The 24,249-nt window shown below is 44.8% G+C and overlaps 1 protein-coding gene across 1 annotated transcript in view; it reads right to left on the bottom strand.

Annotated features, from left to right (window-relative positions):
* Positions 1 to 23,103, bottom strand: part of LOC116840727 — a 160,648-nt gene extending 137,545 nt beyond the window's left edge. Inside the window, exon 1 of the mRNA XM_032807829.1 lies at positions 22,349 to 23,103. The gene's annotated coding sequence lies outside the window, so the exon portion shown is untranslated. The remainder of the gene's footprint in view (positions 1 to 22,348) is intronic.
* Positions 23,104 to 24,249: the final 1,146 nt, after the last annotated feature.

Genomic DNA, 24,249 nt, shown 5'->3' with positions numbered 1-24,249 from the left:
GAAAATTTCAAAATAGTATATAACTTTTATGATTATTTTGACCTGTTCTACTTGTACACGGCGGTTGCTCAATCAATTATCGGACACCCTGTATAGATGCATTGCGCGTGGTCGAGATTTTCGATTGTTAGCAGAAAAAATGTTACAGCTGTTGAAAAAACGTTCAGCATAGTGCGTACGTGCACATCGAATCATTATCAAACGATTTCGCGCTTAACACGTTTATAAGAGTTCGTAAGTGCGACAGACCGAGTGACGCTCAGAGAACTGACAGTGTGATCCTCTGGTGGACAAACTAAGGCCCGTACACTCAGTTGCATTGATGCTATACCATTCACCAGATCGATAGTCACTAGAAAGTTTTGACCAGCCTTATCCGTTTCTAGCTGATCATTTTTCATGACTCTTGATTCATCCGGCAAGCGGGAATGTGTCAAAACAGAAATAACATTTTGACAGCTTGATTTTTCGTACATCAGAAGGTTATCCGCTCACGTGTAATATGCAATCAATCGAAGACGAGTAAGAATGTTAAACAAGATAAGTAAGAAGTTAATATATATAAAAAATTATAATTATTAAGTTATTAAATTATTATTAACACGTATGTGTGAGACGTCAAGCTGTGAAAATATCACTTTGACATATGTCTTTTGACACATTCCCGCTTGCCGGATGAATCAAGAGTCATGAAAAACGACCAGCTAGAAACGGACACGGCTGGTCAAAACTTTCTGATGACTATTCATCTGGTGAATAGTATAGCATCAATGCAACAGAGAAATGAATACCACGTTTTTCTCACAAAAGAAAATTGAAGGGAATAGGACAGCTGCGAATCAAAATCGCTTTGGTCATGCCGGTGGTGTTCATCGTGAGAGAAACGACGCGCTGTATTCGCGAGAAGAGGCTGTCGCACATGCGGTGCGTATATACGTGCGCGCTTAATCCTAAATACGGGATGAAAATTATAATTTAATCCGAAGGAATCACACGCGCAACCTATTTGCGAGCGAGCGAGCGCGCGCGGGCGGCGAGAGATCGTAACCGTAAAATTCCGACCGCTGACAGAAATTACAAAACGATGCAATGCCTTCAGTATAGTTTCCACGTTTCTACCGCCGCCGCGCGTGCTTAAATAATTCATGCTCTCTCTCGTGTTCCTAGCATAATATTTTCCGACCTTTCCGCGCCGCAATGTGCACACTTGTACGGCACGACGGCGGGGCGGAATGTGGCCCGGCGCCGCGTACATAAAAATGAACGGGAAAAATTTTGTCACTTACCGCCGCCGCGAAGAAAAGTATCGTTGTTTATCCGTCGATTTCGCTTACACACGGCGGGGCCAGCTGGGACGTCCGTGTGGCCTCCCATCCGATTATCCGTACTCTCTAAAGTACAATCGGTGTACACTCCTCTCCACTGAGACGCTGTACTTCCATTTGATGATTCAATTATACTCGCGACTACATTGAGAGAAAAAATATCTAGAAAATAAGGGATATTTATCCAGTGGATACTAATATTCAAATTTACTTGCACTAATATACATATCTTTGCGTTGAGAAAAAATTTCTCTCAAATGAGAAGATAGATATTTTCTCAAAAGAGCGTTGCTTTTCATGAAAGCGATTGTTTATTCTATTTATAAAAAAATTACGAGGGAACTTAGATTTAAGTAAATATATGTTATTAGTATTCACCGAATAAATATCTTTAGTTTTTCTGATATTTTTTCTCTCATATAGAAATGTATCTCATGCTCCTCTGATCAGTTTGATCCCAATTAATTATTTGGTTTGTGCAAGATGACGTTATCAGTACCTAATAAGGCCTTGCCGCGCTGCGTTAGATGTCAGGATTCGATAACATCAACTTGTACAAATCAGTTGACTGATTGAGATCAGTGTGATCAGGTCCATGGGATCAATGTCCGGTCGAGTAAATATAGCGGTGCAATCAGTAAAATATCTCGCCGAAAGGATCGATTAACAGCAGTAGCTGTTACCATTATCGATGCAGTTTGCAAACATAGACAGCGCCATCGTCCGCAAATGTAATCACATTGAAGTCGTTAATTTCATCATTACGAACGCTGAAAGTTGTATTTCGCGGAACGAATTTGGTAACACATCGCTTAATTTTATTCAGTCACGATGGAGAATATTAGCGAAAAATTTTGAAAGGAAATTTACTTTGCTATTATCAAACTAGTTTTTTTTTTTAATTTCTTAACTGTAATACTATTTTGTTTCTAATGGAACTCAGGGAAAAATATCTATGTTCTAAAAGGACCATTTCGTGATTTTGTACATCCATTATTCCTCTCAAGATAAATATCAAAAAAAATCACACGAGTAACATACGCCTGGAATCATATAAACCCAATCTCTCCGGTCTCGCTGACACACACGTCGGCAAGCGCGTATCGTCAACTGCTTATCAGCGCGAATCTCCGTGTCTCTTGAAGCGATTCAGCAGTCGTAATTTATTAATCTCGAGAATTCCCGAATAAAGGAGTTCTCTCAGTAATGAGGGAGTATACACTCGTATACTCTCGGTCCACCCTTCCCCCTCTCGCGTCTCTTTTTCTCTCACACACACACACACACACACACACACACACACACACACACACACACTTTCCGCTGAGCTCACGCCGCTTATGGGAATACCTAAATGCAAATTCTTTATGAAAATCTGACGTGCCGCGAGCGCCAGTAAAAAGCAACGATATTGCGAAGTCGCTCACGTACACGCCGCGCCTCGCGAGAACCTCCCTCGCCTCTCTGCACCTGCCGCCGAAAGTGCGCTAAGCAAGAAGGAGCGCGCTTTCTCGTTTCCGCGTATAGGTGAGATTCCCCGGGAACGCGGGTACGCCGCGCATACAAGCGCGTATTAATTAAGTTGGCTTCTAATTAATGCAGAACCCACTTCGACCGCGAAGGATCGCTTAGGACGGAACTTCCCTTTAAGCTGTAATTACATTTACGGTACACGTGTCGGTGTATATCCGTCGGCACCTCGTGCCGCACAATATGAGCCTCGCGCACCCTCGCGCGCTCGCTCGCTCTCGCGCTTATCGTCTACTCTCGTCGCGACACATCCCCTGACATATAGGTGGCGGCTGTATTTGTTCCGCAGCCGAGCTCGGTTTCGGCTGGTAGGGCGCGCGCGCGTGTAAGAATATTCATCGCGTGTCCCGAAAATAGCATCGGGCGTTTTCCGAGCGCGCTCGCGAATCTCGACGGCGTACATGGAGGATCGCCGGAGAAGATCCTGCCGACGAGAGAGAGAGCGCCGCGCGTGCTCACCGGCGCGTTAAATAGATCATGCGATGAGCATTCCGAATCAGTGGCGTGATAACGTCGAGCCGCGTCGTGCGCCAACGATCACGTCACTCGCCATTTCTCGCATTTAATACCGCCACTAGCGAGTCGCCCCGGCGAGCGTAAGCGAATAACGTTGGCGCCGGTGTTCTCCTCTTTTGCGTGTGCGATTTGCACGTCCGTATCCGCGACTCTTCATTCGAAAAGAATAGACGCGTTGATTCCTTCCGCAAGCGAGTTGTCGACAGACACCGCACTCAGAGAAAAAGTTTTGCTAATTTAATAAAATACCAGGACAAACGATTCGTCGATATGGGACAGCAAGACAGCAGCGACTTCGCGTAGTGGTTTTTATACGTAAAATTTAATGGGAATTCTTACCTTATGTAGAGAATATTGTGTTTAGAATATTTTACATTTTCTGTTTTAGAAGATTTTTCCAAGAACAAGAATATCAATTTTTCAGTACTAAAATGACAAATAATGAGAGATGAATGTATTTTTGCTCTGATAACTGAGGGATTTCTCTTGTATGCGGGATACGTCTTCTTATTCTTTCCCATGATTTCTCTTGCCGGGTTATCTGCATGAAGGTGACGCTAACTGCGGCAATAACAATAAACGTAATCGACGAGCCGTATCGCCGCGAACGCCTCTAATATCGCTTCTGGATCGTACAATTCTTATTGCGGAATTGAAGATCGCGAGATGCTAGCCGGACGCGTGCGAAGGAAGGGAATTAGCGAAACTGGGTTGCGGCCGGCCGCAACGCGGACGCGCGAGCATAACCGGAGAATTGCAGCTGAGCGTGTTTCGCTGACGTTTATTTCAATAGCAAGTACACGGCACAGCACACAGCAAGATCCAATATCAAGTACATAATATATTGTACATAGTGATCGCGAGATTGAACACGCGCGGACGAAGTTCGGAATCCCTCATCTTATGCGCGAAATTCGCATCGCAACCGGTACGAAAATGCCAAGTGCCGGTGCCCGGGAGAGAGAGAGAGAGAGAGAGAGAGAGAGAGAGAGGGAGAGGGAGAGGGAGAGAGAGTGAGTTACGTCTGATTTCCCGCAGCCGTAACTTAATATATTTCCCGCGCTTTATCGAAATTTGTTCGGCGGCGCGAAAGTTTTGCCTTAGTATTGCAATATGATTGAGCGCGGAAATTGTAGCACTAACTGGAACGTGCTCCATAAAATTTCACTATTCGGACGATATGAGAAGCGATATGAAAGGAATCACGCGTCGACGTAGAAGGCGCTCCATGTATCAGAACGTAACGGAGAGGAAGGACTCGCCGACGCGAGTTCTCTCAGTTTAACGAAGCTCGTGCGAGATAGGAACGATGGCGAGAACGTCCCTTGAGCGATTATCAACTATTCCTTTTGGCGCACTCCCTTTTTCCCGCCAAATAGAAACGCGTGTTTACCAGTGACCGCAGATGCGCGCGCGGTGCTCTCGTGTCGCGGACAAAGGAACCTCGCAAAGGGCGTTATAATTGCCACGGATAAAAGTCCTCCTCTCTTTTGCCCTTTTTCCAACGATCCACCCACGCGATGAAATACAATCTCTCACAATGCGTACGCCGGGAGAACCTAGACGAGGAAAAAAGGATACAGTCGTGAGAGGGAGAGAGAGAGAAAAAGAGGGAGGGAGGGAGAGAGAGAGAGAGAAAGACAGAGATGGAAACCGTTATTTACAGCTTCGCTTACATATCCACCGCGGGTAAATACCACTTCTCCATCCCTCGTATCTACGCGACGCCATCCTCGTTCCGACATAAAAACTCTATCTCCCTTTGCAGCGTTCCTATCGACTCTCGCCGTTAGTTTCAAACTGAATTTTCGCGCCTCTTGCACCTTCCTCGCTTTCTTCCCTTCTCTCTCTCTCTCTCTCTCTCTCTCTTGTTTTCCAGCTAAATCTTTCTTTCGTTCAAATACAACCGACTCTTCTCTACAAAGCGCTTTGGAAGCTCATTTCCGTTGATCTTGTTCCGTCAGGTTGCCATGCAAAATTGCAATACGTGATTCTGCATATGTACGTGACTGTCATAGTGAGTGACAATCCGGGATAAACGTGATTATCGTGGTCGCATAGTTAACATTTTACGACATGTTACAGCGGAACCGTAATTCAGTTGTAAAGTCGGTCAACTTAGGGAAGTCTCATTTACATCACGTTCCGGCCAACGTCGTGAGCGAGAAGAAATTCTCGAATTTGTGATTCTTATAGCTATGAATTTTTCAGAGTTGAATCCCCTCCGCGATAAAAGTAAATTTGAACGAGATATCGCCAAAGTGGCATCGAATCCATACTTATACAATATGAAAAAGTTGCCTTTATGATTTCAAATGAGGGTTTCTCTTTCTTCTTACGGTTTCCGTTTGCGATTGTTCTTTTAATTATCCGATCTGTTGCACACACATGAACAGACACACACAAAATAATCATTCTACTGCTAAGAAAAGCGACTATTCATTTTGTTTTTTTTCTTATGATCATCTTCAAAGAGAAATATTTCTTTGATAATAGTTCAAAAATAATCTCAGATCTTACTGACAGTCTATTCCTGCACTACTAAAGACATAGTAAAATTGAAGAGAATTTATATGAAAAGAAACTGTAAAAATATGTATGTAATATAAATATGTAATAAATATGTAAATATGTAAATATATAAATACGTAATACATAAATATATAAATACATAATACATAAATATATAAATACGTAATACATAAATATGTAAATACTCTCCGTGTATGTAGATTGTAATTAAAAAAAGCAAATCGATTACTCCTTTTAATTTAATGTCCTTTATTGAGATGTTCAACTTACTCTACGGACTCAGAATATTATTTGAGCACATTTGACATTTAAGACGAATTTATAGTGGATTTGTAGTTATATGTAAACTTATGAAATATTCACAGCAAATAAAATTTGTCTAAATGCAGTCTCTACTTCCCTGTGTGTGTGTCCGTTTATTTGAACAGCGACGTACGTAACTTTATACCTTTATTCTGGCCTAAGTACGGCGCCTAATTGTCCGATAGCCGCAATTCCCGATTCGAAACACGCGCGAAAGCTATCGCTAAAAGCGCCGCCACTTTTCCACGCTTGTTTCTGACCGTTCATGTTTTCAACCGGATTTTCCGTCCCGGCACGTTTCCTCGCGAAACTCATTCTGTCCCGGCGCAAGCGCCTCTCTTGTAAAGCCCTCTCCGAGCTCGTTTCGGCTGATCTTGTTGCGTGGAATACGTGACCGTGCATACGCAGCCCAAGGCGATAATCCATCGAAGAAAAAGTCACATCTATAATCGCACACGCGAAGACACTACGACACGCACACACATACGCGCGCGTCAGCGTAGCGTCGAGATTTCGCGATCGTTTTTACCGCGTAACAGCGACATTTTATCTCCGCGCGAATCGAGATTCGTCGAGAACGGTGTTCGCACAGGGGAAAGAGAGATGGAGGGAGAGGAGAGTAACCATTTGACATTGATTTCACGTTTCGCACACGTTTCTTTCACGACCCAGTTCCGTGGTCTAGCGCGCGTAGATTTTACGTTTACAATATCACGGCAATAATTGTTAAGTCCCGCAAGCACAGATTTTGCAATGATATAAAGGGGAGCGAGAGGTAGAAAGAAAAAGAGAAGCATAATTTATTAGTCGCTATGCAATTAGGTCTCCTCCAGCGCGCTACGAAGAAAACACAATATGCAAGCGAAAACCGTAATTTTTGGTAGCGAGAAACGTAATGGTTTTAACAAAATTATTTCATGAAAATATACAATGTTTAGGAGTGTTATGGAAAGCGAAATATGACTTTATTAATATATAAAATGAATTAAGTAAGATAATTATATAGGTTAGGACCTTAATACTATAGGATGAATTAAGTTAGAGAGATAAGAAGACTCAGTTGAATTTAACTTTATTAGTTTAGTCTCGCGTTTTACTCTTGTCTAATATAACAACAAATAGAAATTTATCTTACATTCGATGGTAGAGTATTTCACTTATTCCAACTTATTAACTCTTAGTTATTCCAACTCGGAATAAGATCTAAAAACTTCTTGAACAAGACTGTCCTACACATAGTCAGTGCAAGCAGAGAGTAAGAGAGAGAGAGAGAGAGAGAGAGCAGAAGGAGGAAGAGAGAAAGGAGAGAGAATTCTTTATCACGGTTACGTAATTACAGTGCAACATAGTCACGGTGAACCAGATCAGAATCATAGCTCGCGAAATTAGGTGCATACGAAGGGAGCTTCTTTTTATTTTCCTTTTTTTTATGTTGTATATGTACACGCGCGCCCCCCGATAGAAAGAAGCTGGCCGGCTTTGTCGCAACGCGCCGCCACTAAAATTGTTATTCGCGTACGTGACTATCACGGTATACGGCATTCCGGGTGGAGAGGGAAGGGAGGAAGAGAAAGAGAGGGAGAGAGTAAAAAGAAAAAATGAAGAAGGGGAAGAAAGGCAGCGCTCGTAACCATAATCGTACGGATAGAGACGTTTACGAGACGTCGTATCAAAACGGAGATTCAGGGAAGCACGCGGTGTAGCACGGGAAGTCTCATTGGGCAGGGCGACGCAAATCGTCGACGGTGTCGTGGGAATTTCACGACGCGACGTGCTCGTTTGAGCGCGTTGTGCAATTTCTCCGACTTTACATTTTCCAACAGTCACTTCCCCGAGCGAGCGTGCATACACGATCGAGCGCGATCACGCGATACCGCGACGGATCTGGGGACCGGTCTCTTCCGCGACTGCTCCGCTCTGCACAGGGTGAAGTTCCGCCTCGCTTGCCAGGAGCGGAAAATCGCCGCGGAAACGCAACCAATCCCACGCGTCGAGATACGAACAACTGCCTATTACCAAAACTCGTTTTTCTCTTTTTTTTTTTTTTTTTTTTTTTTTTTTTTTTTTTTTTTTTTTTTTTTTTTTTTTTTTTTTATCGAAAGCTCTGGCGCTGAAAGCCGAGAGCGCTGGCGCGATCGATGACGGCCCGATCGATCGATCGATCGGGTCTTCGTTGGAGGAGATCTCGAGAGGCGCGGCCTCGTCGCAGAAGCTGCTGCTCATAATCGTATCTCGTCGCACCGTTATTATCGACTGTCGTCGAGGGGGAGATCGTGGGCGAACGTCTATATTAATGAGAATAAAATTACGCTGGAAACGTTGGGACGCATTAAGCGTTCTTTGTATCCGCGGTGATTTATTGTCGAAAAATGTCGATACCAAGGATGAGTTTCTTTCCGTCTCGCAGAACAGGAAGGAAAAGTTTAGTATTCGCACGACGCTTATACCACGTCCCTCTCTCTCTCTCTCTCTCTCTCTCTCTCTCTATCTATCTATCTATCTATCTGTCTTTCTTTCTCTCTCGCGCCTGTGTGACGGAATTTAATTCTCCAAAGTGCCGAGGCCACTGGCGACCGTCATGATCGATTGCGCGAGCGCTCGCGCCAGTTTTCTAAACCGCTCCTTATTTTCGACAGTCCTATCGAGAGAGGAAGAGAGAAGGAGAAAAGGAGAGAGGGAGAGAGAGAGAGAGAGAGAAGCGAAAAAAGGGTAACGGTTGACGCGATCTTATGCATATGCACGACTTGTACGTGTCGAGACGCGACGGGAATCGATCGGCACGACCACCTTGACAAACGGAGCGAATTGGCCTTAATCTTATACACATGTACCCTTCATTACCTGCATCAAACTTCGTTACTTAATCCTCCACAGAAAATAAGCAATATTACTTTATAAATTTGTATATATATATATATATATATATATATATATATACACACGTGCGAGATCACGTACAGATTGCCGATTGCATTAAAACATTAATTAATACATCACGATATAAGTGCGCCGTGATTCCTCATTTTATTCCCGAAGCATATGGAATTTGAAATAATTTCACATCGTGTACGAAAGTCGCGCACGCGAGAATGGCAGAATTAAATATATTATCAAATTATAGCGCTACACGTGATTTATGAGCGCGCGGAATTAATTGCGAAGAACAAATCCGTTACGCGGCAAGCGCTTTTTTAACTCGGTCTTTTTTTTTTGGCACGGGGAAACCTTTCGCGAGCTTTTGCAGTTACGTGTTTTTTTCTTTATTGCGTGGATTTGATTTGATGTGAATTTCGGTAAAATAAAAGGGAACGCAGAGAGAGAGAGAGAGAGAGAGAGAGAGAGAGAATCGCATCCGCGAATTTTGGCGAGTGATTTATAAAATCAAATCACACCGCGCGGATAGCAATTACCAATGCAATTACAAATGATGGAACGTGTAAAATTTATATAACAGCTGTATATTAAGAAACATAATATGGATTGGCAATCGCACCGACCACACAGAACGATATACACGCGAGGATATGTGCGGTAGCAAACCGAATTATTGGAATCGACAAGGGACCACTGTCGATTGGATTTCGCAAGCCGCACCACCGTATTTGCTTTTTATTTACGCCTCCACTTCGTAATTGCTGCGGTATGATATTTCCTGATGATATCTGTGTGTGTGAGTGTATGTATATGTGCGTATGTGCTTTTTAAATGGAAATTTCTGCTGAAAACTTCGCACTTCGGGCGAAGGTCGAAATTGTGTTTTTCAGCAGTGGCTTTAATTTATATCACGGCTTACTAATAATTGCTGTTCGTTTATAAGAGAACCAACCCCTTCTCTGTCCTCCTTTTCTCACTCTCTCTCCTCCCTCTCTCGAAGATATACCAAGTTGATCACACAATAAGCTCCGATCGAACGCGAAACCACGAACGCAGAGGCTTCATTAACACGGTAAGTTCTCGAGGATATTACGCGCTAATAGCGCGCACAATCCTTTCTCTATTTCCATTCACGTCATTCTCCCTTAATTGGCCTATTTTTCAACGGCTCAGTCGAGGATCCTCGAGAGCGCTCCACGACTTTCCGCGGAATTCTCCGCGAAAAGGTGAAAATGAGCGGGCGAGAGGAAACGACGCCGTGAGAAACGCCCGGGCGCGGGCAAATTTCACGTTTATAGTTTGTAGTTTCGGAGTGGTTAACGATTGCCGGCAAAGAGAGAGAGAGAGAAAGAGAGAGAGAAATAGAAAGAGAGAAAGAGGAGAGAGAGAGAGAGAGAGAGAGAGAGAGAGAGAGAGAGAAAGAGAGAGAGAGAGAGTCAGCGATGCGAACCAGCGCGGCGGCTCGGGTGACGAGATGAATCCACGTAATTGCTGGATCAGAATCTCGCGCGCGGTCGATCACCGTGTAATTAATATGCCTCCTATGACCGACGATTTAGCGACGTGTAGAAACACATTGCTGCGTCAATGCATAGCTGGACTGGTTCGCGCGCGCGCGTGCTAGCTCGATAGTTCCCATAATTAAACTCCTGGCGTATTTAATTTCGGGTATTAACCGCGATTACAACGCATCCCGTGCGTGCAGTTTGTATCGCACATACCGCGCGTCGCGTCGTGTCAGCCTGAAGATTACAGTTTAAAGTGTGTCGCGCGCGAACTATCGGCAAACTCTGTGACGTAACGTACGTGTTCGCGATTAATCCGCCGACTGGGATTCGGCAGGAACGGAGAAGTCGTACGCAGAGCCGAGATGCACTCGACTCTGTCACGAAATAAGAAGCGAATCCTGGCCGATTCTCCTCGTGGCCTCGGTATATCGATCCCGACGTATGTAGAGTGCTTTGCATGTGGCATAAATCCGAATAATATTTTTCGACCAATGCGTGATATCGCGAGATCTTGGTGCTCGAACGTGACTAATGAGAAAGAGAAACAGATTGCTTATCGTGGCGCGCGCACATATACACGGAGAGAATTTTGTAGTAAAAGTTAGCATGGGACTTTGCAACCGAGGAACAGATCGACATTCTGCAGTAATTTGCCAGTAATTCTTTTCATTTTATACGTGCTTATATTTTGAGAATTGAAATGTGTACTATTGAAACACTCGTTATGCGGAATCTCCGGGATGTTTCCCGCGAAATCTATGCCTCTAACGAAATTGAGTATGTTCCTTGGCAAGACAGACCATGCTGACGGTCTAAGCCTGGACAATTGAAAACATAGTAAAGTTGAGAAGAACTTATATGAAAAAGAAACTATAATATTCTCTCCGCGCAGAAAAGTACATACTGCGTTCAAGTATATCGAGAAAAGAATACTTGAAAATTTGTTTGCGGGATAAAACGTTTGTTTCTGCGAAATGAAGCGTACTTCTGTGAAATAAAGTCTATTCATGTGAAATAAACTTTTATCCTGCATGCGCGAATAAATTTGCGAATATTTCTTTTCTCTGTATAAATGTATTTGTTTAAAGTATCTCATGAGTTTATAAATCCGCAAATCTATCGCAAGTTCGTCATCAGCAACAAATTTATTCAAAATACTTTTCAAATCCTAGTGAGTCTCGCACTTCAAGCAAGAGAGTATTAAAGTAAAATAAAAATTCGACTTGTCTACTAAACTGAAAGAAAAAACACTTGAAAATTTATTTATGGGATATAAAGTTTATTTTTGTGAAATAAAGTTTATTTTTGCAGATATATCTTATATCCCGCCGATCAAGTATTTTTTCTCAGGGTACGTAGAGTTGAATCAACTTTTTTTTTGACATAGTTTTATAACATTTTTGTGAAGAAAATAAGAATTTTTTTTTCTCAACATGTGACGATAAATTTTCTTCAAATTTAATATTTCGAGACTATTATGAAGAAAATATTCCTTGTTGAAAATGAAGCATCGAAAGAAAGGAAAGTAAACTGAGCAATCACTTCTCTCGGCAACGAAATGATATTTTTCTGTGTGCAGTAATTGATAATCGAGCGCGCCGCTCGTTACCGATAATGAGAAAAATATTTGCGCCGAGAGCGCGAGTTTTTCGCATGCTTGAACTTCGTCCCATGCTGTTGGCAGCCGGCTTGGAAGGCTCTGTGGCGGTACATCGCCACAGCTCGAACAAACACATATTTGTTTTGGCCTGCAGAGGCGACAGATACGATCCGCACGGAGAGAAAACGAGAGAGAGAGAGAGAGAGCGCGAGAGATATTCTCCCAATTTCCTGTCCCTTCGGCTGCTTATTCGCTAACTCGGCAGCTCACGCTTTTAGCGCGGATGACCTGTACACAAATCCCGAAAATCGAATTTCGGGGCTTCTTCCGCGCCCGGATCCTCTCCGTCCGGCCGCCGCGGCGTGCTACGCAGCGAATTTGCGAAAATCAGATTTCGCGGGTCGGATGAAATTTGACAGCGTCGCCCCGGCCCGGTCGTCCGTCCGTCGTCCATCCCGTCTCGGGAGTTAACGCTCTACAACGAGTCCGCCGCAATCATCTTACTGCAAACTTCGATAAACCGATCCGCTCGTCCGCATCTCGTCGTCAGATTACCGTGCTCGAAGTTAGCGCACAGCTAACTGAAAGAAATGCCGAGGGAAAACGACGAGATGTTTGTTTACGCGGGCAAGTTTCCAACTTTCAGCATGATTTCGATTTTCACAAGGATCCCACACGTCGGATCCCCTACGGCTCTCCGATGTCGAACGAATTGTTACGAAATCAAAGCCGCGAAGAGAGAGGTTTAACGGGAATTATTGTCTTTTACGGCAAGGGGAACGAGACAGCGCGAATTTCGCGATAAATTCTATATATCGCGCGCGCGAAGCAGATATTTGGTGTTTCGCGACGATGTATCCGCGAGAAGAGAAGTTGACTCGAGACGTGCATTTCGCACCTGCGAAACTCTGAGAAGAAAACACGGAAATAAGACTGTTCAGTGTAATTGCACGAATCTCTCTCTCTCTCTCTCTCTCTCTCTCTCTCTCTGCTCTTTTTTTCTTTGCCTCTCTTTCTCTCTGCTTCTCCCTCCCTCCCTCCCTCTCTCTCTCTTCTTTTTGCAAACGCGAGTGCAATTTAGCGACGCATATGAGTCCGTCGTCTGACGGGGTGCACGACGGCCACCACATATGAAACATCCGTGGACAAAAAGTATTCGCGTCAGCCGGTCTTATATAAGCACTCACACAACGAGCGTCCAAGAGTGCGGTCGTTATTTAGCGTGTCGCGCGTATTTTACTAGACTGCGCCGCTTTTATAACAAATAATATCTGTAGGAATATATATATATATATATATATATATATATGTGTGTGTGTGTGTGTGTGTGTGTGTGTGTGTGTGTGTGTGTGTGTGTGTGTATACATATATATGTATATATGTGTGTGATAAAGGCCGCAAGAAAGCACGCCCTTTTAATCCCTCGCACGTCATATCGAGACCGCGGCTTCGCTTCTTTCCTACGAGGATTTCTCTTAAAATTGATATGCCTAGAAACGCGACGCACAGCACGTCGTTTCTACGTTGAACATTTCGGGCGAATCGTCAGATCGAGATGACTTCCTCGCGTGTACTCTCTCGGGACACAGACGCGTTCGTGATACTTCTTAGCAAGAGTTGTTTGCGGGAAAGAATGTTTGGTTGGATTCGACAAATCTCTGGCGAAATATGAGCGAGCCAGAAAATGCCGGTTATAGTTACCAGAACTTTGTTCAAGTCAACCAGAAATCTTGTTAACTTGAACAAAATTCTAACAGCTGCAACCGAAATTTTCTGGTTCGTTCATTATTCATCAGCAATTTGCTGCATCCAACCAAACATTTATTTTCCGTATTGAACGCGAAAATTAAGTTAAAAATACCAATACTTGAACACACACCTAATCCTGGATATTTTTATGATTTCCGCCTTTAAATACGAATATTTACAATTTCGACATAAAAAAAAAAATATATATATATATATATATATATATATATATATATATATATTTAGAAAATAAAATATATATTTTATAAAAAATAAAAATAAATATTTTTTACATTAAAAGCTTAAATATTCGTATTTAAAGACCAAAACAATAAAAATATCCAGAATTAGATGTATATCTGGAAACTTTTACATACGAATATTTCACTTTAAATACGAATACTTAAACTTTCAGCATAAAATATATTTACATATATTAAATATTAAAAGTTTAAATATATATTTGTGTTTAAATGTTAAGACAGCAAAAATGTTCAGGATTAAACACGCGTCCAAAAATTGGTTTTATCTTAAATACGAATATTTAGCCTTTTCCTTTAAATACGAATATTTATATTTAAACTTCTAACATAAAAAATATATATGTACACCTAAAAAAAAGTATTCTACGTACAAAGTGAATTTTCCTTTAACCCCATGTTCTAAAAGAAATACAAGAAGCATATTCATCTTTCATTAAAGGGAACCACTCATCGTGCATTTATGAGATATTATTCTAATTGTGTTCCTCTATATCAAAAGGAATATGTTAATTTGAAGCACAATGCCGTCTTATGTGCAATACGAGAGACGCGAAGAACTGTTGTTTCACTGCGTACTGTCGATTGGTTGAAACCAAGTGCCACGCTTAGAGCTTCCACCGTCAATTCACTATTGACGTTTCAATCAAATCGATGTTGAAATCGTCAAATTGACGTCAGTTTGATATCATTTTGATGTTAATCAACGAGACATTTTTCACTGGGTATATAGATATCACAAACTTGAAGTCTTAAATAGCTCAGTGGGAAAAGCGGTTGACGGATAAGTGGAAGAACCTGGGTTCGATCCCAGCCCCGAGTCTGATGTTTTTCATCTCATATGGCATTAAAAGTGGACATCTACAGATGCACACAAGCATCATTTCCGGTCAAAGTTTTTCTGATCTTTCTTTCGTGTGGATGCGATAAAATTTATTGAATCCGAAGAAATATTTTTGAGTTGAAGTAATATATAAGAGAAAATTTAGATTAAAAACAAATAGATTTGCACTGTACATTCAATATGAAATTCCTCTATTTTTAAGAATTGTGTTTAAGATTATTTTTCTCTTGATTTCAAAGCAGTCCTCTTGAGGCCATATATAAGAATAAAATCTTCTAAGATTTAGAGAATTCCACTTCTATTAAAATTATTTTTTTTAGTGTATATTCATCTATTTTATAGTGAATGTTCAAATATTCGTATTCAAAGATCAAAACAGCAAGAACGTTCAAGATTAGGTGTGCGTTCAGGATATAGTACTTTCGCCTCCTGTTCGAAATGTGAAACCAATGTTCGCGAGCAATCGATACGAAACGAAGTGAGCGAATGCTCGCGGTGAGGCAAGACCGATTACATCTGGCATTAATAAGTTCATAACTGGAGAACCGAACGTTGCACATGGCGCTTGACGTATGCTGCGACGGGAGAGAAGAGACTCGGCGGGATCCTTCATTTTCCCTCAATTTAACTACAATCCAGACGCTATCACCCCATTACAGACTTCACCGAGTCAGCCCTTCGTGCTCGCGCGGCGAAACTTCCCGCGGAGGAATTGCCCGGCGAACGAATATATAAATTGCACAAACAAGAAGTCACGAAACTTCGGTCTTATCGCGTAAGCCCGCACCCCGTCACGCCACGCGAACGGAATCTTGAGCCAAGCGCAAAAAAAGTGAACCAACGCTCTATATTAAACCGTTCGGAGATCGTACGGCGTGTTGTCCGTCCGCTCACCCCGTGGACTTTTGTGGGACAAATTTCCGTGACGCTCACCTTAAAAGAAAGTATTGGACGAACTTTGTACTTCACCGAGTTCCTTTATACCGAGCATAATGGCCTCGCCAAGTGAGTCGCATTGCGTCCAATTTTCGAGGTATAATCTTGGAGTTCTTGATCCGCATTTCCGTTATGCATCTTTCAAGCGGAAAGGGCACGATGTTTCGCATGATAATCGTTCATGTCGTCAAGCGGATAGATCCATCGGCGTCCTTATCTGTGGAACAGCTTTTTCATATCTATTCGCTCCATATATCCTACGAAGATAAATTTCAATGTTTTCGTTTTTTTTTCTTTTGCGTCGTTTTATTTTAGAAATTGAGATATTTCGCTTCAAAGACCGCGCGGAACCGAGTAGAGAAATTAAGTTTGCCCGAAGTAATCGAGCGCAACGCTCGGCACTTCGATCTTTGCCTCGCCGCGAGGACTCCTTCTTCCTGTCTGTACGTCGAATTCGTCCCTTTGTTGAGACATAAAGTCGACCCTCTCGGTGCCGTCGCGTCGCGCGGTCTAAAGCGAAACCTGTACGGCGAACTTTTGAAGGCGGACCACACGATGAAAGAGGGGGCACGTCTCGCGAGTGGAAAATACAGTAATTAACCAACGCGATGATACAATGAGGAGCGGACCGTTAAACACTCGCGATGTTTATGGCGCGCGGGTTGAGCGCGGGTATTCCAAACAGTTTGTATTTCCTTCGAGCGTGTTAAATTGCTCATTCATCATTTACATACTCGCCCGTACCGACTGTATACGATAACGTTTTGCTTAGAGCCGCGCGAATTTCGAAGAGATATATATTTCCCGTAGTGCTTTGTTTCACTATTGCACACGCTGTAAAAAATCTTGTGTACACAGTACGTAAACAAAATGTTCCAGAAAATCCACTCTAAATTTTGTGTCGAAAATAACTCCTTCATATGTTCATTCGTGTGTTATTTACATTATATATAGACTAGTACATAATATAAGTAACACACGAATGAACATGAATGAGTTATTTTCGACACAAAATTTAGAGTGGACTTTTTGGAACATTTGTTTACGTACTGTGTACGTAAGATTTTTTGCAGTGCACTGGGTGCGCGCTGTGTATGTGCGTGTGTGTGGAGACTGTACGGGACTTCCGAAACCCATCGTTTCCCTCCTCCGAAATGACTTCTCTCTGACCCGCGGTTGTTGCTTCTCCTTTATATCCAAGGCAAAGGTCTCGCGGCGTCGAAGTAGTTCCGAAGTTGTAAGGAATCGAAAATGCGGAAATGCTTTGTGCGGATTAATTTAGAAAGCGCGCGCGCGAGAGCGACTCTCTCTCTATCTCTCTCTCTCTCTCTCTCTCTCGACCAAGAGAATCGCTCGTTCCTATCGCGCAACACCGCGGCAGTCGCGGACGCGATCTCTCAGTCAAACACGGAAGTCAATTCAAGTGCGAAAATACGCATCAAAATCGATGAACAACGCGGCGAACCGTCATAACAATAGCCCGCTCCGCGAGGCAGTGCAATTTAACTTGCGAGTTGCGCGCGGCGCAGTAACGCCGCCGGACAAAACGACTGCGGCCGCGCTGGGACGGGCTGTACGTTTCGCCGTGTTAAAAGTCATCGTGTAATGCGTATTAAGATGCGGTTTGCTTTCGGCTGAAATTACGTCGGGGACTCGTGCGCGCTTCGCGGGGAGCCCGATGAAGCGCGAAGTTACATCCGCGCGGCTAGTCTCGCAGGGTAGATCGAGAGGGCACGATAACACGACAGCCTTTGCCCGACAGCCAGGTAGCGAGGAAACGCGCCCTCGCGAGCTGGAGAGAGGGAGAGAAGGAGGGAGGGTTGGGAGGGAGGGAGAGAGAGAGAGAGAGAACGAGAGACTTTTAAGCGAGGAATTTAACCATTTCACGGTGAACTAACTAAATTTGCACGACTGGAACAAAGTATCAACGTCCGCGACTCGTAGACGATTGTATTTAACGTCCCAACTTCAGCTTTTATCGCATTGGGGAGTTTTTGCGATACCGCGTTTCGAGTACGCGGAACGGTTAATGCAGGACAATTATGGGTCGACGCGGTGATTTCGTTCCCGGCGTGTTACGGCTCGCTTTATGCGCGTACTCGCCTCCGCAGATCAGCAGACAGTGGTTTATTGCAAAAAGGTATCCGCGCTAATATGGAAAAGTTTGTGACGCAAATACACTGGAGTAATACGGTTAGCGCGAATTTCCAAGAATTACCGCGCAGAATTAGAGTCTATTTCGTGTCAACAAAAAAAAGAAGCTTGAGACGACATTGGAAGAAATGTTGCCTGTTTTTAACGGATGATAATATCCCGTGTGCGCAACAATTAGCGGTAAAAGGGGAGAAATTACGCTATTCACGGCTCGCGTGTGATTACGAAAATATGCGAAAGTACATGCGAACGCGCACATGAGATTTATACGGTGTGACATATTTTTATAAATAGATTCCCGCCCCAATGTACTGTATCCCCTTTTTTCCATTAATTCCACGTGATTTTTGGACTGTCGGCCAAAAAAGCCCAGCCGTGGCATTTTCGGTATAACATTCGATGTCCAAATTTGCATTCCGATATTGACGTTACAAGAATAATTCGTAAATTATTGTCGCTCCGTTGTAATAAAAAAGAAAAGCCCGTAGCTAAATAAAAGATTATAAGTATAATTTCCGACTAGGTGATATCCCGGTCGCTCAGAGAGAGAAAGAGAACAAAAAAGAGAGAGAAAGAGAGGAAGAGAGATTTATTTATTATGTGCTTTGGGAAAATTCCGTTCAAGCGTAAAAAATATCAATAATGATATTTTTTACGCTTGAATTAATAAAAATCACACAGATTTTATAAAAGAAGGAAAGAAAAGATGTGAAATAAACACAAATGCACACATTATTCGAGTCCTGATATAAGCATTCCTTCCGCCAATATTCTCAAATAATCTTACTTAAAATTTATTAAGGCTTAAAAGAGAGAGAGAGAGGGAGGGAAAAAGAGAAAGAGAGAGAGAGAACTATTGTGCGTTACAGCACGAAATCGCCCGTCGTAATGACGTGCTCGCGTTAAAAATTACCTCCTGTCGCGCATTTAGCGGTGACTTTCATCAAGTGAAATTGTGCCTGACGATTTTCGCCGTGGGGTGGGAGCCCGTTGAGGCGTGAAGTCGCATCCCCGGCTACTTTGCGAGGTAGATCGAAAGGGTGCGACACGTGCCCCCGGCGAAGAACTTTCCGCAGAGTCAACCGTAAAACGCGAACGCGTCGCAATTAATCGTAAGAACGGCCCCGCAACGAAAGGGATCGCGGGAATTGGAATTAAAGCAAGATAATTTCGAGAAATGTCCTGAAACGCAGGGAATTCGCAACTGCGAATCAAATCTCCGCCCGAGACGAACGAACGAAAGGCAGCCGCGCCGACTCTTTTGCCGAGAGACAGTCGATCTCAAACCGATCGAGAGATAGAAATCTTTCGTAAGAATAAGAAGCAATTTAATAGACACCCCTAGCGTGGGTGGCACGAACGACGTGAGGGTTTCGCTGATGCGCCCTCGAATTGATCGAACGAAAGATGCCGTGGGGTGGCTCGCGCTGCATGTGGAACGCGACCATAAAACACGTCCGTGCGGACGGACGGCTGACAACGATTTCGCAAATTTCGGGATGAAAGCGTTCGCCTATGGCATTACGTCAAGGTGCGAGTTATTACGCGACGGGGATGCGCGCGCGCATAGTGCGATCGAAATTACGTCGTAAATCGTGGTCCTCGAAATTCGATGGCGCGAGAAAGTGCTTCCGCGAGCGTTTCGCCGCTCGGTGAGATCGACGAGACGACGACAAAGAGCCGACGAAGATGTTCTTCCGCGAGTAGATCGATGGAGAGGCAGAGAAAGGAGGAGAGGGCGAGGATGAGCAGAAGAAAGAAAGAAAGAAAGAGAGAGAGAGAGAAGCGTATCTCGGGGAGGACGGGTTCCTCGAGCTGCGAGAATCGAATTAAGCGTTTGACCGAGTGGTTCGTACAACCTCGTAACAGTTTCAAATTTCGCCAAACTATCGCCTACCGCGAAGTCTGCGGCGAATTGCTCGCGTTAGACGTACGTGAGATTGAATTAGAAGTTGCGATGTAACGTATATCTTGGACGTTCGGCGAAAAAAAGCTTTTAATCCCGTTACTCTGCCTTTCTCTCGCAACAATACACGACGGACAGACGTGCATTGGCGAATCTTATTCTGTTTGAGAAAAAGAGCAAAAGTTGGTAAATGTCACTTAAATCAGAAGTGTTAGAAATTGGTACCTGATTTACTGAAGAACGACCGTTCGTGACAAACGTGCAAAAAAGTGGTTGAAACTTTCAGCATAGGGTTATTGCTGTCTTTAAAAGTGATGCAAAGTAAGTGAGCTTTACGACACCGTCGTTTGCGATGAACGTTTAATATCGTTTAATGAACGTTTTAATATCTCTAACTCAACAACGTTTAATGAACATTTTAATATCTCCAACTGAACAAATTAAACATTTTTACTTCTGTCGTTCAGAGGAAAGGTTGCCGAAATTGTGTCGCAGTCTCTTGACAGATACTTAAAATTTCATCATTATTATTAAATATGAACAACATCTAACGGTAAAATGAGAAATAAACGCGCAATAGGAAATACAAACAAAAAATGTTGAAATTATATCTTATTTTAAAAAAAAAACCTATGATTGATTGATGAGATACAATTTCAGCAATACTTTCCTATACGTGAAAACGTATTTATATAAAAAATGGTACGTGAAAACGTATTTATATAAATAATTTCCAAGCATGAAAACGTATTTATATAAAAAATGAAGAATTTCGTATGGAAAATGCATTTCGCGTGCGACTGAAAATGCACATTCCTCCATGTATCGGGTTGTGTAATGAGCAATTTCGGATTTTTCACAGGCAACCTGGAACGAGATGATCTTTTCACGCCGTTATAATTTCGCGAAGCAAAATTTACGCAAAGAGCGGCGGAAGATCGTAGATCAACACGGCACATACATTGCGTCTCGTGAAATTATATACCGACGTAAATAAGAACGCAACCGTGTCATTTTATCTTGCATGATCCGAAGTTACTTATTGCGCAACCCAGTAGAGCCCTCTCACGCACAGAGAGGCGACACAGCTTCCCAATATCAAAAAGAATTACACTTGCGAGGGGAGATTTCGAACGGACGCGAGTATTTCGCAGCTCGCGCGCGCGCGCGCTGGTGTTCCAAATTACCCCGAAGTTCCAGTCGGCGTAAATCCTCGGCAGAGCCCCACGCGTTAGTTGCGAGTTACGGCACATTAAGAGTCGTTACGTAAGACGGATCGAGATATAGCCCGTGCGCCGCAAGACGGCCGAAATTACGTTTGGGACTCGGCGCGTACATCCGCCGAGAACTCGGCGAAACGTGAAGTTACATCCGGCCGAGTGCTCGCGCGATGATCGTCGAATAGACGGCTTTGATCCCGAATAAAGTGCCGGCGGGAGGTAGAGGAAGTCGCGGATGGAGAAAGGACGAGCTTCTTTCTCGTCTTTGGGAGTCGATACGAGCCGTCTCGACGCCGACGGCGGGCGTCGGAGAGTCGACTGGATTCTGCCGTCTCTCTTTCTCTCCCTGTGCCTTCTCTCCTTCTTCCCTCCCCCTCTCTCTCTCTCTCCCCTCCTCCTCCGTCTCTCGCTCTCTCTTCCTGTTTGACTGTCGCCGTCGTTATTCGCCGAGGCATTCGTACGACGAACGGCCGAGCGATTTGACTTGTAGTAATCCTTGGAAACCGCACGAAGTTGCGCGTTGAATCAATAGTGCGGGGCGAAACAACGCGGCGGCGATGCCTTTGGCACGTCGGGGTGAGACTCCGCGCGCGTCGGAATTCAGCGCCCGGAAGCAATTCTCTAGGATATACGGCGCCTCTCGGCGCGACGCTATCGTGCCGTTTAAAAATACGCCGGCGGGGAACGACCAAGGGGGATGGGGGGGGGGATGGTTAATTCGCTACGATGAAGCGTCTCTCCGCTCGAGAGCTGGCTCTCGAATTCGCGATCATGCAATCACGACCGATTCGTCGTCATTCGACTCGAGCTTTGACCGCCGATGATTAACGATCGCGCGAAGGGACACCGAGACACGTTCGTCGACCGGATGGCGGCCGGGTAGTAGCTGGGGGAAAAAAGAGGGGGAAAAAAGGGGGAGATAAAATAGAATGAAACCCGGCGGCAGAGAGCGGCCGTTTAATTTAGCCGTGTGATGGAATCTTTGATTCAAGGTTGGTTGACGAGAGTGTCGGGAATGTTTAACCGCAGCGACCGAGACCGTGGCTAATGAAAGCGACGTTTGATCATCGACCACGAAGTAATCGACTTACCGTGACTGACTGCGGCCTCCGTCGGCTCCTCCTTCCACGATGTTCCCCTGTATGGCGAGCAAGCCCTCCTTCTCTCCTCCTGTCCCTGTTTTCGATCTCGTGTTAATTAACGAAACACTCGCGACAGAGCCTCACTTGCCAGGATATCATGCCCGTACTTCCCGTTGATATTCCGGCACCCCGGCGCGCGATCGACGGGTCTACTCGCCTCGTTGCGCTTCGCCGTGTAATGAAATAAACGTCGCGCACCTCGAATGGACATCGAATAGAAAAAGAGAGTTTCGCGACGAGAGTCTCTCTCGGACGTTGCTTTTTACTCAGTTCTTTTCTCTCCTTTTTTTTTCAATAAGGATCCGATAATGACGGGAGGAACAATATTCGGGGGAGACGTCTCGGATCTGGCCGGCGATTGGTGCGTTCCTCCGCGCGAAAGGCTTGCCGAGCGAGCTTACACGTGTGCGCGCTTTCCCGTCGTTCGCCGTCGCGATCAAGTCGCATCCGATCAACACAGGTCCTCCGTCTCGTTCTCTTTTCTCATTCCGGAGCGTTCCCATCGAACGAGTCTTGCCGACCTCGGCGCGAAGGGTTTCGTGCGAAAACGTTCAAGAGCGACGACGAAGGAACGACGCGCTGCCCTCAGCGCGGGCAGGTCTCGCGCGTCTCTCCTTCCGCGACTGTCCGTCGCGACGGCCGAACTCGCGCACCGACTTCCGCTCGCGCGAACGCTGCTCCAGTCGCGACCAGCCCGAGGATCGACTGCCACTTCACCCTCTGGCAAAGCACGGGGGTCGAAGTCCCGCGTCAGACTGCAGGGTGTCACCCTCGCTCGTACCCTCGAACCTCCGCGATTTCCACCCTACCGTCGTCATTCCGCGAGTTGTACGCATGCCCCAGGAAATCCACCCTCGCTTCGTATCTCGGCGTTGCCTCGTATATACGTGCCACCACTCGAAAATCGTGGAAGCGTGCGCGGCTGGTCGGTGCGTGCGTGCGTATGTGGCGTGTGTATGTGCGTATATGTGTAGATGCATGCGTGCGTGCGTGCATCTATATACACACACACACACATTATTTCCTCTCTCTCCTTTCTCTTCCCTCTTTCTCTCTCTCTTTCTCTGTCTCATTTCCTCTCCTTCTCTACTCTATTTGCCTGCCTCCTCTCTCTCTCTCTCTCCCCCTCTCTCTCTCATTTCCCTTCCATCTCTACTCTATTTGCCTCTCTTTCTTTCTTGTTTTTCTCTCTCTCTCTCTCTCTTTCTCTCTTTTCTTATTCCTCCTTCCTTCCTCTCTCTTTTACCACTTTCTCTCGCGCGCGCGCACGCACAGCCGCCAATGTAAGCGAGTGTAAGCGCGATCGGCGTTTATACGCGAGTGGGTTTCGGGGGTAAACACGCGTGCGATAAATCGCCGCTTGAGGATGCGTGCCGCGCTGACGACGGGAATAAAAATCGAGTGGACCAAGAAAGGGGTTCATATCGCGTACTCGATTGCGCTTCGTAATGCTATCCCGCAGCGTAATGCTCGCTCGGGCTCTCACCCTCGAACGGCTCCGCCGCCGCCGCCGCCGGGGGAAGGGCAAAGTGTAGCGTCGATGACGCTACCACCCCCGCCCGCTGTTGCGACGGACATCGAGTTGCAATTTCGTTGCGTGGCTCACCGACGATGGCCCCGTCGTGTGACGAGCAGACGCCGTTGTCGTTGCGCGCGCCGTCGCCGTCGGTGCGCTCTCGTTATTTACGAGCGGCTCGGTCATAAATCTGCTTACCGTCTTTGACGAGGTAACTCGTCGACAGTGTCTCGCATAGAAACTTCACACTCCCTTCCTCTTCTCCACCTCCTCTCTCCCTCTCTCTCTCTCTCTCTCTCTCTCTCTCTCTCTCTCTCTCTCTCTCTCTCTCTCT

This window comes from Odontomachus brunneus, unplaced genomic scaffold (assembly GCF_010583005.1).
Source record: "Odontomachus brunneus isolate Ranch 3 - 2012 unplaced genomic scaffold, Obru_v1 Obru_scaffold_011, whole genome shotgun sequence".
NCBI classification, from domain to species: domain Eukaryota; kingdom Metazoa; phylum Arthropoda; class Insecta; order Hymenoptera; family Formicidae; genus Odontomachus; species Odontomachus brunneus.
Note: the sequence above shows the minus strand (reverse complement) of the source record. Positions and strands in the feature narration are given on the sequence as shown.